Raw genomic sequence first — 14,838 nt, 5'->3', positions numbered from 1 at the left:
ATGGATAACACTAACAAAATGAATAACTTCAAGTCTTAATTTTCATGCATTAGGGTCTGTATGCACTGCTTGCAGAAAAACTACTGCCATTAAGGAAGTTGTTTCATTGTTTTTAGCTCGCCGAATCATATGGCACGTCATCAAGATTGCAATTACAATAATAGGCAGTAGCGGTGCGTGGGTAAAATCACTGGGGTAGCCAAGCCAGAAAAAAATACCATGTTACAGCCTACGTTTTGTGATAATTGCGTTGTTAGCTCTATAACCTGTTAGTTTATATGCCTTGACACCGTGATATATAGGCCTAAGGCCAAGACAATAAGAAGACACGGTGGCAGAATAAATTCAACCACACCTTTGTTTCATCACAAAACCGGAGAGTAACCTCTGTCCACTGAAGTCCGCTAAGCATATTGCATGTAACAAACAGTTACATGACCTACAGCACGGTCAAGCAAGTTAATGTTTCCAACGTTATCAGACAAGTAAACAACTATTGATTTAGAACCACGGAGAGTTACTGCAAGTCGCAAAGAAAACAGGAGCTGCCTCCACTATTCCAGCACCATTTCAACCTCAACATTACACCATCATCAAATCACCTATGCTTAGACTAATACAATGACAACTAAAATATACCAAAAACAATTTAGTCCAATTAAGGTAAGTTAAATATGATCTGGCTGTCCATGGTTCTGATTTCTGTTTGTGTGTGTACTATATGTGTTTGTGCAAGTAGACAAAACATGTTGACTCACCCTACTTGTAGAGAAATCCCAAAGCCAACAATCTGTCACACAGTATACACTTTAATTTTTTGTTGTCCTAGGCTACCTTGCTAAAACATTAGCCTTCTACATCTAGCTACATATTGAACTTCCATCCTCTCAGGCCAGGGGCACCATGTATGAATTTATGGTTGGATCAAAATCACTGTTATAATCAGTGGCCAGTACAGAAAATTAAGTAAAACCAGTCCAAATCCCTATCTCCATCCATGGCTAATTTAGGAAAAGGCCAATTTTAGCTAGCTAGCTAGCCACCGGAGGCCAACAACCCAACGAGATGTACAGCGAGTTTCTGTCAATTACAGCGAGTTTCTGTCAATTACGTATGCTCTCAATGCAATGTGATAGGAGTAAAGCCAAATACAAACTGGCTTCCCTTGACACTTTTGTTTTGGTGCACCAGGACTATTCACAGTTGAGCTCACTCAGTTTAGCTCAATGCTGGTTGGCTATTATTGTATATTTTTTATCAAGGTAGACCAAATACTTGCTGGCTTCACTTGCATTCAATGCTACGGGCGACAACAATGTCACACTCTTTCGGACTAGACAGCATCAGACAGATGGCCTACACAAACAGAGACAGAGGAGCGCAATTAGTATTTGGTAGCATTGCCTTTAAATTGTTTAACTTGGGTCTAACGTTTCGGGTAGCCTTCCACAAGCTTCTCAGAATAAGTTGGGTGAATTTTGGCCCATTCCTCCTGGCAGAGCTGGTGTAACCGAGTCAGGTTTGTAGGCCTCCTTGCTCGCACATGCTTTTTCAGTTCTGCACACACACTTTCTATAGAATTGAGGTCAGGGCTTTGTGATGGCCACTCCAATACCTTGACTTCGTTGTCCTTAAGCCATTTTGCCTCAACTTTGGAAGTATGCTTGGGGTCATTGTCCATTTGGAAGACCCATTTGCGACCAAGCTTTAACATCCTGACTGATGTCTTGAGATGTTGCTTCAATATATCCACATCATTTTAATTCCTCATGATGCCATCTATTTTGTGAAGTGCACCAGTCCCTCCTGCAGCAAAGCACCCACACAACATGATGCTGCCAGCCCCGTGCTTCATGGTTGGGATGGTGTTCTTCGGCTTGCAAGCCTCCCCCTTTATCCTCCAAACATAACGATGGTCATTATGGCCAAACAATGCTATTTTTGTTTCATTAGACCAGAGGACATTTCTCCAAAAAGTATGATCTTTGTCCCCATGTGCAGTTGCAAACCGTAGTCTGTCTTTTTTTGGCGGTTTTGGAACAGTGGCTTCTTCCTTGCTGAGCAGCCTTTCAGGTTATGTCGATATTTGACTCGTTTTACTGTGGATGTAGATACTTTTGTACCTGTTTCCTCCAGCATCTTCACAAGGTCCTTTGCTGTTGATCTGGGATTGATTTGCGCTTTTCACACCAAAGTACATTCAGACAGAACGCGTCTCCTTCCTGAGCGTTATGACAGCTGCGTGGCCCCATGGTGTTTATACTTGCAAACTATTGTTTGTACAGATGAACGTGGTACCTTCAGGCGTTTGGAAATTTCTCCCAAGGATGAACCTGACTTGTGGAGGTCTACAATTTTTTTTCTGAGGTCTTGGGTGATTTCTTTTGATTTTACGATGATGTCAAGCAAAGAGGCACTGAGTTTGAAGGTAGGCCTTGAAATACATCCACAGGTACACCTCCAATTGACTCAAATGATGTCAATTAGTCTATCAGAAGCTTCTAAAGCCATGACATCATTTTCTGTCATTTTCCAAGCTGTTTAAAGGCACAGTCAACTTAGTGTATGGTAACTTCTGACCCACTGGAATTGTGAGAAAATTGAAAGAAAATATATTTAATCCATTTTGAATTCAGGCTGTAACACAACAAAATGTGGAATACGTCAAGGGGTATTTATTATTTATGCTGGCACTGTATTTTTGTATCAAACGTGAATCATGCATCAAGTGAATCAATGTTTGCTACAAAGTGGTGCAATGAAATGTAATTGATTGGATTCTATCAGTTTATTTTAGAACACTTGATATTGCAGGCAATGGATAATAATACCGCTAAGTATGACACGCCTGCTCCCGCTCTCCCTCTCTGGCACTCTCTGGCGCCAGGCTGCCCATCATTACGCACACCTGTCACCATCATTACACACATCAGTGCTCATTGGACTCACATGGACTCCTTCACTTTGTTGATTGCCCCTCTATATCTGTCTGTTCCTCAGTTGGTTCCCCGTGTTAGCGTTATTGTCGTAATGCCGTTTTGTTCCCCCCGTCCAGATGCTGGTCTTGTTTTGTTTGGCGTCTGTTTTACATTAAATGTTCACTCCCTTCACTTGCTTCTTGCCTTCAGCGTCTGTCCTTACAGAATGCTGACACCACAATGCGAAGCATCAGGGAGTTTGTGTTTTTCTTGTTTTTGGTGGTGACGTTGGGTCCGCCGATGGACCGGGAGTGCCTCAGCCGGCTCGTCAGGGATCATCGGGCTTCTACGCTTCAGCCAGCTTGTCCAGCACCCATGCCTTGGCCGGCCTGTCAGGCTCGCCCAGGTAATAATAAAATCACTTGTTCTGTTGAAGAAATTATTGCAGGTATTGAGGGCTGATTCTTTGAGGGTAAGCCGGCTGGGAAAAGTCTAAAGTACTCATCTTTCGACTGGACTACTTTAAGTACTTTAAGTAAGGACTACTTTAAGTATGCTTGTTTTTCCTGTTTTGCAGAATGAATTGTTGTTAGTGTTTCCACGGATGTTCTTGGAAGCAGTAAATGAAGTGTAACACATTTCTGTTGACATATTAAAACTGCAGGGGAGATCTTGGCCACCAGCCTGGCCCAAGGGGGACCAGCACCAACATTCTTATGTGATTGGTGCTAACATTTCCTTTGCACTGGTGAGGTGGACAAGGAGGCCCTAGTAGTAGTGGATTTAGAGTACCAAGTGCTAATTTGCATGGTAAGTCCTAAATGATGATCCTACAGTCATACAGTAAATTAGATTTCAATGTGTAATGCTGCTAGACACAACAATTACCGCACAATGTTTATTTCACAGAAAGTGTATGTTTGAACATGAAACACTTGAGTGCAAATGATTTGGTGTGGATGTTCCGTAAGGCGCCAAGTCATAGACTGAAGTTGAGCTGGTTTCCCATGCTGTGGCTGGTTCAGGACCGTGGGTTGAGCTGTGATGCAGAGTAATTGTGTGCGGGGTTATGATTTAGATATGTCATCTCATTGCTCGTTACTGAATTCAATAATAGTTGTGTAATGATTATTCTGTCATCCAAATTGGACTGTGTTGTGCATACTAAGACTAATTGTATATATTTCCCCTCCTGAACTGCCGTTGTTGTCCATGCCTGCCTGAAATTGGTCCCCATCCTGCAGCAGCTGTGAGGGGGCCTTCAGCTCTATGGTCTTCAGGACCTGTTGGCCAGGCATGAAGTAATATATCGGCCCCCATTTGTTTCAGGGGAGCAGGTCAAAGTCTGTATTTGCATGCTAGTCATGCACCACTATATTTGCTCTGTTAATAAAATAGTGAACCATGGCAGCATTTAAAACGGTGTTTACACAAATCCAAACTTGAATCAGGGGGCTAAAAATATTCATTACAGATATGATGTGATGTCCACAATTTTTTTTGTTGCTTTACAAGTGATCTTTGTAATACTTTAGCTTTTTGCCGTGAACAGATTTTCATTAATAAGCTGTAATAAGAATGTGCAAATAGTTTTGACAACCAAAACACAATTGGGCAATGCATCCAGTGTTATGAATGAAGTGTTTTCCTATGTTTATTTAAAATATACTGCAGCAACCTGACATTCACATAATGTGCACATGCACCTAATATATGCAAGGTTCTGATTGTACATTAAAAGAGGAGCCAAATACAAAGCACCCATAACAGTGTACAGCTTACGATTTCTACTGAGGCATTCTTCTGCCAATGATTTTTAGCGGTGTGGGTGTCCCACACGCAGCGTTGTGGGGCCGAGGGTTGCCAATGCTCTGAAGTGGTACTTACACAGATTCTTCTAATTCGGGCAGGTTGGCATTCATATGGTAAGCACGTATTCAGTATTATCTCCCCCAAGGGAACTAGCATTTATGGAGCCATTGGTAGTGTGCAGGACTCCGTTCCTGAAGGTTATGGGTTCGCTGACCATCTCAGACAAGCTCACTCTCCCTCCCTGTGTCATTAAAATACCAATAACAACATATGCAGGAATTCGAGTTTGTTTGTATGCAGTAGATTAAAGAAAGAAAAGGTTGGCAACCCATGGACTAAAATAGATCCTGTCTCAGTGAGGGCAGGGGTGCATTTCGTTGGTAATAAGGTTGGGGTTGTATGTCCATGTGTTATTTATGGTTTCTAAGTGTGTTTTCTTCCCAGCATCCAGCTCCCGCCTCTCTGTATGCAAAGGAAAGTTGTCATGCCATCTGAAATATACTGGGCTGGCTGGCCTTAAGTTCTATGTTTCCTTTACAGGCAGATGCTGATGTCATAATTTCCAGCTGCTGTCCTGAGTTTAGCGATAAGTGCTCCAACAGAGAAGTTGGAGACTGACATCATGAACTTCCTGCAAGACTTTTTGCAGAAGGTTGGGATGAGAATTTGAGTGTGTTTCAGAACTGCAATTTGAGTGTAAAGCAGTGTAAAGCAGGAATTGTGCTTGTAGTTTAGCAGAATTGGTTCAGGGGGTTGGTGCATGAGTTACATGTTGTGGTCATTGTGTCTCAAGTACCAGTATTTGTGTGTAAACAATTGAGAAAAACTGTAATATAGTGTTTGAAAATCCTTGCCACATACAAAGTACAAAGTCATTTAATCTGTCTTTACAGATGCATCAGGTATCCAAAAGACAGTAGGTAAATATCATTTCCAAAGGAATCTGAATGTGCAGTGGGATCAACAGCCAACTGATGCGCCTAAAGTTGTTCTGTGTTTAAGGGACAGTGGATGTCTGGTACCATGACCCTTTGGTTAGGCTCCTCAGGCTCTATGTTACAACCACTTCTGCTTATAATTGACTGATAATTAAAGGTGAAAAGACACTCCATACACTAAATGATATTCTCACATGATTTATTTGACACTGTTTCCTCCGATCTCCATTGACTAAGCCTGTGAACTCCTACCTGCAGTCACTAGAAAATACAGGAGGGGGCAGTATTTACAAGGTGGTATTTAACTTGTAGTTCTTGAATCCATTGCTCTACAACAGGTTTTATCTTAACCAATAGCACTTTTAATTTGATACTAATAGCTGGGGTTAATAAAGGTGGATTAGAGAATTCATATTTTAAAATGATAAAGTTAGTTAATATAATGCTTCTCTGTAGCATCAATAACCAGGTTTCTATCCAACCTTTTGATGATCGTAAAGTATTTCGGATTAAAAAAAAATCACGACGGGCCTGATGGAAAAAGCTAATTTGTCGTTAAACTTGCCAAACGTCGCCAAAACAAAATACGGCAGAAAAGGTTGGATCTTTTTGTGTCTGTAAAATTGGGCGAGAAATGGCGGTGGAAACCTTTTTAATGCGCAAATATTGATATAATAACCATCATATCGAAGTAAACATGGAGTTACGCGATGACATGTTGTGTGGTCCTCCCACTACAACTCGGGAAAACCTGCAGTTTAATAGGCTACAGAGGAGTTATGATGAACATCACAGGGTGTAAAAGTTGAGCTTGATGCTCCTTTTAGTCTTATTCTGGTGACCTGATGATCGATGCTTGGCTGCCGTTAGAAAACTAAAAAGAATCTCTCTCTTTTGTCCATAATAATCTCATTATGTAGGCTATACCCACACTCGGGGCTGGCCCTCCCATTAGGAAAGATAAGGCGGCCGCCACTTGAATTTGGAGTGGCCGGCCTCCGGTGCCCCTGATTGGCTACTGCACTGCCGGCGGCACCCCAGCCACCAGCTCATAGCGTTGCTGCAGTTCCCGCCCCCACCCCATTCGCGCTTCTCCCGAAATTCACTCCCACTATGCTTGATAGCTATGGTGATGTCTGTGTTTATGTGGGATTATCCAATTGTGAAACATTAATAAAAATGTATCTGCACATTTTTTTGTGAACTAGGCAAGTCAGTTAAGAACAAATTCGTATTTACAATGATGGCCTAGTAACAGTGGGTTAACTGCCTTGCTCAGGGGCAGAACAACAGATTTTTACCTTGTCAGCTCAGGGATTTCATCTAGCAACCTTTCGGTTCCTAGCCCAATGCTCTAACCACTAGGCTACCTGCCGCCCCAAATAAATGAATGTATTGTTTTTTATGTTTGTGTGTGACGAACACGATTAGCGATTAAGGCAGTAGGCTAACCTAGCCTGTTAACGTTAGCTAGCTACTACTAGTGGATATAATTATAGCTAAAAGTGAGCTATAGAGATTTGAAACAATTTGCTACCATGTCTAAAAGACAAAAACTGTCAGAAAGTGAACATTTAAAAAAACGATTGAAAAAAGAGGCACAATCTTTAAACCAAAGAAATTTTGCAGCTCTCTGGCTGCAAAAGAACAGGTGGTTGCACCAGGCCTAGCCACACCTCCAAACAATGCCGGCGAAGTCCATACTATCTTGGACACAGACTCAGATTCGTTGCTCCCCATCCCCAATGACAGTGGTGGTGCTGCTGCTAAATCCGACTCCCAGACAAAAAAAACATAAAAGATCCCGGTAAGTGGCCAAAATATAAGAATAGATCTTTATGGGATATGTTTGTACAGGCTGGGCCACATCAGGATAAGGAGGGGAATTTCACAAGAGATGAGGGGCAACAAAAGTTTTTGGTGTCCCACTACAACAGGAGGATGGCGAACGGGGAGAGAGTGGAGAGACCATGGCTTGTCTATTCCAATCACAACGATGCAGCCTTCTGTTTTTGTTGCAAACTTTTTTCACACGAGTGCAAACCTGCGCTGGTCAGGGAAAAGATGGACTCACAGTGAAACCCCTCAGCGCCACGAGAGCCGGGTGGAGGCTGTGAAACCCGTGCGTTACCAACTCGGGGAGATTTATGATGCCCTGTTGTCGCTCGCCACCGACACCAAGCTCACAGACAGCTGTGGTGCTAAAACAAGGTTGGAGGCAAACAGCATTGCCGCCAGGATGAACAACTTTGGCTTCATGTGCGCAGTGGTCTTTGGTATGACATCTTGTTCGAAGTGAACAGCACCAGAAAGAGTTTGCAGGCGGTGAGTTTTATCCTTTCACTAGCAGTGGCTCAATTGAACTCAACCTGACTATTCCTCCAAGACTACCGCTCTGATGCAGCTTTCGCTGGAGCATTAGCAAGCGCAAAAGAGTTTGCAGAGGAGATGGGTATTGAGCCCTGTTTCCCAGTGCAGCCCACGGTCCGTCCCAGGAACAAAAAGTGTCTGTTTGGCTATGAGGGAGAGGATGAGCCTGTGACTGACCCTCAGCAGAAATTCAAAGTAAATTTCTTTAATCAGATTCTTGATTCTGCTATCCAGTCCGTCAACGAGCACTTTACGCAGCTTGAAGAGCACAGCAGTGTTTTCAGCATCCTGTACAACATCCCCACCATCAAGGGCATGGACACCGCAGCACTTACCAGGGACTGTGCAACACTGGAGAGGGCCCTTGCGTACAGGGATTCCAGGGACACCGATGCAAAAGATCTGTGTAATGAGCTCAAAGTCTTGAGCAGGAGACTGGACAGTGAGGCAAAACCACTCGACTCACTGGGGTACATATCCGGACATCAAATGGCCTCCTTGTACCCCAATGCCTTTGTTTCCCTGAGAGTTCTTCTCACACTCCCATTGACAATGGCAAGTGGAGAGCGCACATTCTCCTAGCTCAAACTCATCAAAACTACCTGCGTCCTACTATGAGTCAAGAGAGACTCAATGGACTCGCCACCATTTAAATTTAGCACGAGTTGGCTTACTCAACCTCCAAGAAGCAGTGCATGCTTTTGCTGCCAGGAAGGTCAGGCGAGTCAACTTGTCTGAATAAAAGGTAATCATTACTCAATTCGTTGATCATTACTCAATTATCTATCACCTGCTTACTTTGTATTTTTTTCTTTAAATAGACTACATCCTAATCTCACTCTCTCACTCTCTTTCTGTCTCTCTATGTCTCTCTCAGATGATTTGATTTCTGGACCATGGACAGCTACCGAGAGAAAACATCGCTGACTGCAATGCAGTACCAAAGAAGAGGAAAGAGGCCACTTTAGGCAGAGACAAAATAAATAAATGCTGAAACTGATGTTGGTCAATCAAATTTGATATGTCAATAAATTAAATTCGTTAATGCTGGGTTATTGACACAAAGCTTATTTTACACTGCTCCAGCGAAACGAGGCCCACCAAGCTTTTATGAAAGCACTTGTTTCTAAATCTCAAATTCTCACTCTTTTTTACAGTTCTACACACATATTAAAATATTTGTTAAATATGTTATGTAAAACTGTTATTTTATTGTAACAATTGTGGGGTCGTGCCATGTGTGATAACAGGTGTCATATTATTAGTAAGAAACTCTGTTTCCTACTACAGTACAGGCAGCTGGCTGCATAGTGATAGCAACATTGTAACTCTCCGATGCAGGGGTTAATTAGGGCAAGGATCCCGCTAGCGGGATCAAAATCGACAACATCCGGTGAAGCTGGAGCGCGCCAAATTCAAATGACAAAATTTAAAAGCTTAACTTCTTGTTAATCCAACTGCGTTGTCAGATTTCAAAAAGGCTTTACGGCGAAAGCATACCATGAGGACAGCGCCCCACATCAAAATACTTTTTCAACCAGCACAGGCTTCACAAAAATCACAAATAGCGATAAAATACATCACTTACCTTTGAAGATCTTCCTCTGTTTGCAATCCCAAGGGTCCCAGCTACACAATGATTGTTCGTTTTGTTCGATAAAGTCCTTCTTTATATCCAAAAAGTCTGTTTAGTTGGTGCCATTCATTTCAGTAATCCACTCCTTCAACATGCATACAAAGGAATCCAAAAGCTACCGGTAAACTTCTTCCAAACAAGTCAAACACTGTTTCTAATCAATCCTCAGCTACCCTAATATGTAAATAAACTATAATATTTCAGACAGAAAGAACGGAGTTCAATAGAAATGGAAAATAATGAAGAGCGCGCCTTCATTCACGCGCGCCAAAAGTCTACCTGTCCTGATGAGAACACCTTGGATAAACTACAACTACTTGTTCGTTTTTCAAGAAACAAGCCTGAAACCCTGTCTAAACACATGTTTACATGTTGACATCTAGTGGAAGCCACAGGAACTGCAATCTGGGACCATTTGTTTTGTATATCCCATAGGCCTGAATTGAAAAGGCCTGTGATCTCAAAAAAAATCCTTTCCGGATGGATTTTCCTCGGGTTTTCACCTGCCATATCAGTTTGGTTATACTCACATACATTATTTTAACAGTTTTAGAAACTTCAGAGTGTTTTCTATCCAATACTACCAATTATATGCATATCCTAGCTTTTGGGCCTGAGTAACAGGCAGTTTACTTTGGGCACGTCAGTCATCCGGAAATTCAGGATACTGCCCCCAGCGCTGAGGTTATTAAAGTAAAATTCCCTTCTACCTGGTAAGGGACCTCCTATATGTGCACGTGTGCACCAACATTTTTTATGGGCATAATCATAGAATTACATATATAATTGGAGCCTATTTCTTCCTATTCCAAAAAAGAAGTGGTATGCTTACCTGTTTGACAGACACAATTGTGCTATCCGTAGATGTCGGTGTAGCCAAATACTCCAATACTGTCGCATGCACTGATTAAATACCTCTGTGTCTGGGAAGGGCTTGGTGTGTTTGGTTAAAACCAGGGCTTGAATTGAGTAAGGAAAGGGCAAAAAGGATATACACTGCTCAAAAAAATAAAGGGAACACTAAAATAACACATCCTAGATCTGAATGAATGAAATCATCTTATTAAATACTTTTTTCTTTACATACTTGAATGTGCTGACAACAAAATCACACAAAAATAATCAATGGAAATCCAATTTATCAACCCATGGAGGTCTGGATTTGGAGTCACACTCAAAGTTAAAGTGGAAAACCACACTACAGGCTGATCCAACTTTGATGTAATGTCCTTAAAACAAGTCAAAATGAGGCTCAGTAGTGTGTGTGGCCTCCACGTGCCTGTATGACCTCCCTACAATGCCTGGGCATGCTCCTGATGAGGTGGCGGATGGTCTCCTGAGGGATCTCCTCCCAGACCTGGACTAAAGCATCCGCCAACTCCTGGACAGTCTGTGGTGCAACGTGGCGTTGGTGGATGGAGCTAGACATGATGTCCCAGATGTGCTCAATTGGATTCAGGTCTGGGGAACGGGCGGGCCAGTCCATAGCATCAATGCCTTCCTCTTGCAGGAACTGCTGACACACTCCAGCCACATGAGGTCTAGCGTTGTCTTGCATTAGGAGGAACCCAGGGCCAACCGCACCAGCATATGGTCTCACAAGGGGTCTGAGGATCTCATCTCGGTACCTAATGGCAGTCAGGCTACCTCTGGCGAGCACATGGAGGGCTGTGCGGCCCCCCAAAGAAATGCCACCCCACACCATGACTGACCCACCTCCAAACCGGTCATGCTGGAGGATGTTGCAGGCAGCAGAACGTTCTCCACGGCGTCTCCAGACTCTGTCACGTCTGTTACATGTGCTCAGTGTGAACCTGCTTTCATCTGTGAAGAGCACAGGGCACCCGTGGCGAATTTGCCAATCTTGGTGTTCTCTGGCAAATGCCAAACGTCCTGCACGGTGTTAGGCTGTAAGCACAACCCCCACCTGTGGACGTCGGGCCCTCATACCACCCTCATGGAGTCTGTTTCTGACTGTTTGAGCAGACACATGCACATTTGTGGCCTGCTGGAGGTCATTTTGCAGGGCTCTGGCAGTGCTCCTTCTGCTCCTCCTTGCACAATGGTGGAGGTAGCGGTCCTGCTGCTGGGTTGTTGCCCTCCTACGGCCTCCTCCACGTCTCCTGATGTACTGGCCTGTCTCCTGGTAGCGCCTCCATGCTCTGGACACTACGCTGACAGACACAGCAAACCTTCTTGCCACAGCTCGCATTGATGTGCCATCCTGGATGAGCTGCACTACCTGAGCCACTCGTGTGGGTTGTAGACTCCGTCTCATGCTACCACTAGAGTGAAAGCACCGCCAGCATTCAAAAGTGACCAAAACATCAGCCAGGAAGCATAGGAACTGAGAAGTGGTCTGTGGTCACCACCTGCAGAACCAGTCCTTTATTGGGGGTGTCTTGCTAATTGCCTATAATTTCCACCTGTTGTCTATTCCATTTGCACAACAGCATGTGAAATTTATTGTCAATCAGTGTTGCTTCCTAAGTGGACAGTTTGATTTCACAGAAGTGTGATTGACTTGGAGTTACATTGTGTTGTTTAAGTGTTCCCTTTATTTTTTTGAGCAGTGTATATTGTTTGCTATATATTTTGGAAGAAATACATGAAACATATCCAAATTATATCAAGCGTTCTATAACAATGCTCAAATCGGTGATGCCTTATGGTAGAAACAAGCTCAAAAATGCCCGCGAAAGACGTGACTCTGAAGCATATGGGAATATATTGATTCCTGTCTGTGACATTCTGAAGCAGAGCTGCAGCCTGTAATATTCAAGGAGTTAAAAAAATTGACTTTGCTATTCTGTCCCTATTAATTGAGCTTTTCTCTTTCTGAAATGAAAAGATGTTGGTTTATGTGAAATATCGTCATCACACGTGAAGTGATTTCACATGTCCAAAACATGTTTTTTCCATAAGGGCTTCTCCATCCAGTCTGACACCAAATATGGATCAGCCAGAAGGCAAGGATCCATTCTCTCCAAAAATCTCACTCCCACTGGGCCAGAATCATCTTTGTCATCCTTTTATTTATTCTCAGCCTTCATAGACACATTGTAAGGGTCGATGATGGAGACGAGAAAGCAAGTACAGGGAGTGAACATTTAATTAGCATGGACATGGAACAGGACAGGACAGCATCTGGACATAAACACATAATGACATTAATGCAGACACATGGAACAAATGGGGGAGCAGACAGTTATAGACTGGGTAATCAACAAAGGGAAGGAGTCCTGGTGAGTCCATTGAGCGCTGCAGCGCGTAATGATGGTGGCATGTGTGCGTAATGAAGGGCAGCCTGGCGCCCTCGAGCGCCAGAGAGGGAGAGCGGGGGCATGGGTGACAGTACCCCACCCCCACCCCCCGGCGTCCCACCTGGGTGAGCCTGACGGACCGGCCAAGGCATGGGTGCTGGACAAGCCGGCTGGGGCGTAGAAGCCCGAAGTACCGGCAGAGGCGTGGGAGCCTGGCGAGCCGACTCAGGTGTGGGAGCCTGACAATGTGGTTGAGGCATGACGTGTGGTGGGCGCATGCCGAGGCCACCGAGGCAAGACGACCTCTCGAGCCAGCTAAGGCGTGGAAGCCCGCCGAGCTAGCTGAGGCACCCCCGGTTCCCTCGGCGATAGCACCCGGACCCCACGTCACCAACCAAAACTCCCGGATGCTTCTTTTAGTGGTGTCTGCATTCTGTAAGGGTCGACGCTGGAGACGAGAAGGAAGTACAGGGAGTAAACATTTAATTAGCACAGACATGGAGCAGGACAGGACAGCGTCTGGACATAAACACATAATGACATTAATGCAGACACAGGGAACAAACGGGGGAGCAGACAGTTATAGATGGGGTAATCAACAAAGGGAAGGAGTCCAGGTGAGTCCAATGAAGTCACGACTTCTGCCGAAGTCGATGCCTCTCCTTGTTCGGGCGGTGTTCGGCGGTCGACGTCGCCGGTCTTCTAGCCATCGCCGATCCATTTTTCATTTTCCATTTGTTTTGTCTTGTTTTCCCACACACCTGGTTTTCATTTCCCTCATTACGTGTTACTTGACGCCTATCCCGTCCCCGTCCTCCATATTTGAAACCCCTAAATCCGACGAGGTGTAATCATACCTTTCTAGAGCTCACCTGCGGTTGTGTACCTGCCATCTTTTTCCATAAGGTCTTCTTCTTCTTCTTTGGTATCATTGCGTTCGCACATTTTGTTTGTGCATGCTGTCATCTACTCTGCGGTAGTGTGTGATACACAAAAGAAGAAGGAAGGGGGAAAGGAAAAAATTGCACCACCAACTAACCCTATACTTATATACACCACTATTACATACCACCAACTAACCCTACAATTACATACCACTATTACATACCACCAACTAACCCTACACTTATATACGACTATTACATACCACCAACTAACCCTACACTTATATACACCACTATTACATACCACCAACTAACCCTACACTTATATACCACTATTACATACCACCAACTAAACCTACACTTATATACGCCTATTACATACCACCAACTAAACCTACACTTATATACGACTATTACATACCACCAACTAACCCTACACTTATGTACTACTATTACATACCACCAACTAACCCTAGACTTATATACCACTATTACATACCACCAACTAAACCTACACTTCTATATGACTATTACATACCACCAACTAACCCTACACTTATGTACTACTATTACATACCACCAACTAACCCTAGACTTATATACCACTATTACATACCACCAACTAAACCTACACTTATATATGACTATTACATACCACCAACTAACCCTACACGTATGTACTACTATTACATACCACCAACTAACCCTACACTTATATACCACTATTACATACCACCAACTAACCCTACACTTATATACCACTATTACATACCACCAACTAACCCTACACTTATATACCACTATTACATACCACCAACTAACCCTACACTTATGTACTACTATTACATACCACCAACTAACCCTACACTTATATACCACTATTACATACCACCAACTAACCCTACACTTATATACCACTATTACATACCACCAACTAAACCTACACTTATATACCACTATTACATACCACCAACTAACCCTACACTTATATACCACTATTACATACCACCAACTAAC

This window comes from Salmo salar, chromosome ssa14, assembly GCF_905237065.1.
Source record: "Salmo salar chromosome ssa14, Ssal_v3.1, whole genome shotgun sequence".
In the NCBI taxonomy this organism is placed as follows: domain Eukaryota; kingdom Metazoa; phylum Chordata; class Actinopteri; order Salmoniformes; family Salmonidae; genus Salmo; species Salmo salar.
Note: the sequence above shows the minus strand (reverse complement) of the source record.